Source organism: Sander lucioperca, chromosome 2 (assembly GCF_008315115.2).
Source record: "Sander lucioperca isolate FBNREF2018 chromosome 2, SLUC_FBN_1.2, whole genome shotgun sequence".
In the NCBI taxonomy this organism is placed as follows: Eukaryota; Metazoa; Chordata; class Actinopteri; order Perciformes; family Percidae; genus Sander; species Sander lucioperca.
In genome coordinates, this window is record NC_050174.1 from 45,126,722 (window position 1) to 45,131,116 (window position 4,395).

The window sequence follows — 4,395 nt, forward strand, 5'->3', positions numbered from 1 at the left end:
TGCGATCATAGTAGTTCCCCTAGCTCTTCCATTCAAAAGGCCATTTGACCCAAAACGAAAATATGGTAAATCTTAAAAGTGGTGTTTGCGTCCTAATTATGCTTTTAAACGAAAGTTTGACTCGGGTACATTCACAATAACACCTTAGGTTGCATTTTGGCGAGAGTTACGCTTTAAAAAGCCTTTATTAAGATGTCTGTTTCATGTTGGAATTGTTAGTATGTTAACAATCAAGCTGGGAAACACGTAGTGGCAAAAACAACCTTCTTCAGGCTGTAACCCAGTTTCCTCTTCTTCATCTTGTTTCTACTGCGGGTCTCGACGTTCCTCCATCACAGCACTCAGAAACATCTCTCTCCTCAAACTCTGGTCACACCTGTTATCAATAATCCTTAATCTTTACGGCAAGCCCTTTTGCAACTTAACGGCGGCTTTGTGACTTTCCCAGCCTGACAGCCGGGCAGAACATCTAATAGGGAAATAGAGTGCCACGACCATTCAGTAAGTCACTTACCTGTAAAACCAAGTTAGCAAAACAATAGACAAGATCCTTGTACGCTAGGTTTAGGGTCACCGTGGTGGGCAGAGCAATTGACAGTTGGCCCAGATGTTTACTCCAGCATCAACAAGGTGGTTAAACTGTCTCTTACACTGCCTTTGATTAGTGCAGCTTGTGAGATATAATAAAAACCAAGTACAGATCCTGTCTGTCACATGATCGTCTCTTAGCCCTGATGCACATTCACCAGTCAAAGAAGAACGCAGAGGCATTTGACCCAAAGCCGGCTGTTGACCTGTGGATGGAGACAGCAAATCGGAGGCTCAACCAGGGACAGAGGGGTACATCTGCAGTATGTTCATCATCTACAATGGAAGAAGCTGAAGCAGAGGACAGTGAAGGAGACACTGAGGAGGACAGGGAGGAAGACTGCTCTTATTAAAACCACGCTACGTGTGGGGTGAGTACCAAACACCATCTCCTGGTACTCACCTGAGTAACTCACTAAAAAGGTTATGTGCACCCCTGTCTATATTCTTATGCAAGGATGAGAACACAGATATGCGTGTTTTCTTTTAATAAGCATGGAACATTCAACAGTCAAAGACAGAACATTTATCACAAAAGCTAAAATTATAATACAAACAAAATAAACAATTCCAATAACAATTTTTACTTTCTTGTAATCTCTATCTGAACCTGGTCTCTATCTGAACCTGGTCTCAGAAAATGGGAGAAAAGAATCAAACACGTTTATGAATTTCAAGAATGAAATGATAAAGATACAAACTGCATTTGACTCTCGCTAGATGATGAAGTTAGATGTCACCTTTTTACTTTTGGGTGTTTTTACCTGATTATCCAACAGAACAGACTCGTCCTCATAATCTGCAACTACATTTGTCTTCCTGAGTTTCCTTCAGAATAACTGCAGAGAATCTGTCCTGTTAAAGGAGAATTCCGGCCAATTTTTATGTTAATCTTGATCGCTATAAATATGCGTGTACTTTCGATTGAAAAAAACCCGACCCGAATCGGTGCAGGCAACACGGAGTAGCTGCAGCTACATGTACGAGCTTCCACTGAGCTAAAACGGCAGTTGTTGGGGCAAATTTTAGCGTGCCTTTGTGTCTCTTAACAGACACAAAAACATGAACAGGGCCCTTACGTGACAACAAGATGCGTTTTCAATTCCGGCATTGTTTAAATTCAACTACCCTGGTCCCTGTCTCAATCCTGCCAGTAGCTGGTAGCTGGTACCTGGTAGCTGCTAGCTGCCGTCCGGTGAGTGTGTTCAGCCAGGCTTCTGTGATAATCTTCCCGCCAACAATCTATGGAGCAGCGGTGGTGTGGCTATGTCCTCCCGAGGACAGGTCATGCCTTTGCGACGAAAACTTGAAGTTTATTCCCCCTCAAAAAAAGGTAATTGAGCACTGTAGTGGTTATGACCATATCAGTAACTGTAACTACATGGAAACGGGCCAAATGATGCCTGTGGCTTGCACAGTAATAGCGTTAAAGAAGGTAGCTGTAGTCTTGTGCCGAAGTCCCGTTGTAGTAGGAAAAGGGAAACAGTCTGCAGATCGCTCCGCACTACCGTTTTATTAGTGGGTAATAAACTTCAAGACGTGACATGACCTGTCCTCTGGAGGACATAGCCACACCATCGTCGCTCCGTGGATTGTTGTCGGGATGATTATCACAGAAGCCTAGCTGAACACACTCACCGGACGGCAGCTAGCAGCTAGCAGCTACCAGCTACCAGCTACCAGCTACCGGTAGGATCGAGACAGGGTGAATTTAAACAATGTCTGGAATTGTCCTTTAACAAACAATCTACACGACTGTTGAAAAGTTAAGACTAAGCTGCTATGTTGATGATGTTCTTCTCTACTTTGATAATAACTATTTAAACAGATAAAAACAATAATTCAGACACCAGATGTTTTCTTTACATTTGAAATACTTTTAATGAAATGATTACATTTAGTGGATGTCCCTACAGTGTTGCATGCTGGGAGAATACAAATTAAAATCAGCTCATTCACAGAGTTTCCCAGTTTATTAAAGAGGTTTTATTTCCTCTGAACAGGTAATAAAGAAAAACGTATTACAGAGCTTTATCATTTCATCTCTGAGTGTTGAACCTCCAGCAAACATCTGAAAGTACTTAAAGTTAAAGTAGTACTAGTACTACATTTCTCTGTGTTTAGTTTTTTATATAAAAATGTTGTAATATTTCCTTTAACTGGCTGTGAGCAGACGTCCTCTCCACGTAGAATAAACCTCTAATTATTAATCATGTTCTCATCTTTATGATCTCTGAAGGCTCCTGCTACAATTCATGTGTTCATATTTATTCACATTGTTTTGTTTCATTATGAGAGTATTTCAATTAAAATCCTTTAAGTGCAAAAGTAATAAAATTGTTAATTACAGAAATATAATAAAACTTTGTTACAAATTAAGTAAATGCTTGAATTGCTGAAGTACCCAAATAAGTTAAATTCTTATAAAATAAGCACAAAATTGGTGTAAAAACGTCCTCTGATTTTTAACGAGACTGTCCTAAAAAACAGCCACATAAGTTGTTTGTTCCAGCATCACTCTGATCTATGTTTATGTTTATAGTGGTGGCACCCTCTAGTGCCCGTAGGCGTTATTCAATTGTTCAAATGTCACCAAATTTAATTTGTACATTGAGTATTATAATACAAAATTGAGAGTATATATGTCAATGTTTATTTTAATTTAATATTTAAAAGCAATTATCCAGCATTGTTAGCGATCGGCCTGGGTCGGTGTGTCTTTGGCCGGTTTGTATTGTGCTGGCTGCTTGGATTTCGGTATTCCTGCTTTAAAGTCTAATTTCTAAAAAAATTGTATATTTCTGAGGTGTTTTTACGCCTTTAGTGGGAACTAGTGGGCTTAGAGCTGAGAGCAATATGTTATATAATAATTCCTGCATTCTTATTTAAACGGAATATGTGTTTTGAAAACTTTCTGGATGTGAGATGAGGAGGTGTTACTCTGCTCCCTGCGCTCCCTCCTCATCAGTCAGCCCTCATTCTGCTTCAGGAACACCCAGGTTATTTTCATTCAGCTCAATGTTCTTCTGTCTGTCCGGCTTATGCCCCCTGCTGGCCTGGAGAGACATGACAACACACAGATGTGACTTCCTGCATCACTCCTCTCTTCAGTTCAACAACCACAGACTTAGGCTGCTTCATTTCAGTTAGTGGTCTAAACAACAGATGTGTGTCCGTACCTTACAGTAGAAGTAAAGAGCTGTGATCACCAACAGCAGAGTCAGAGAGAACACGACCACTCCGATGATAAAGGCCTTCGAGTAGATGAAGCTGATGATGGATCTGATGGATCTGATGATGGATCTGATGATGGATCTGTTGATGGATCTGATGGATCTAATGATAGAGCTGATGATGGAGCTGATGATGGATCTGGTGGAGCTGATGATGGATCTGATGATGGATCTGGTGGAGCTGATGATGGATCTAATGATGGATCTGATGGAGCTGATGATGGATCTGATGATGGATCTGGTGGAGCTGATGATGGATCTAATGATGGAGCTGATGATGGATCTGATGATGGATCTGGTGGAGCTGATGATGGATCTAATGATGGAGCTGATGATGGATCTGATGGAGCTGATGATGGATCTGATGATGGAGCTGATGATGGATCTGATGGAGCTGATGATGGATCTAATGATGGAGCTGATGATGGATCTGGTGGAGCTGATGATGGATCTAATGATGGAGCTGATGATGGATCTGATGATGGATCTGGTGGAGCTGATGATGGATCTAATGATGGAGCTGATGATGGATCTGATGGAGCTGATGATGGATCTGATGATGGAGCTGATGATG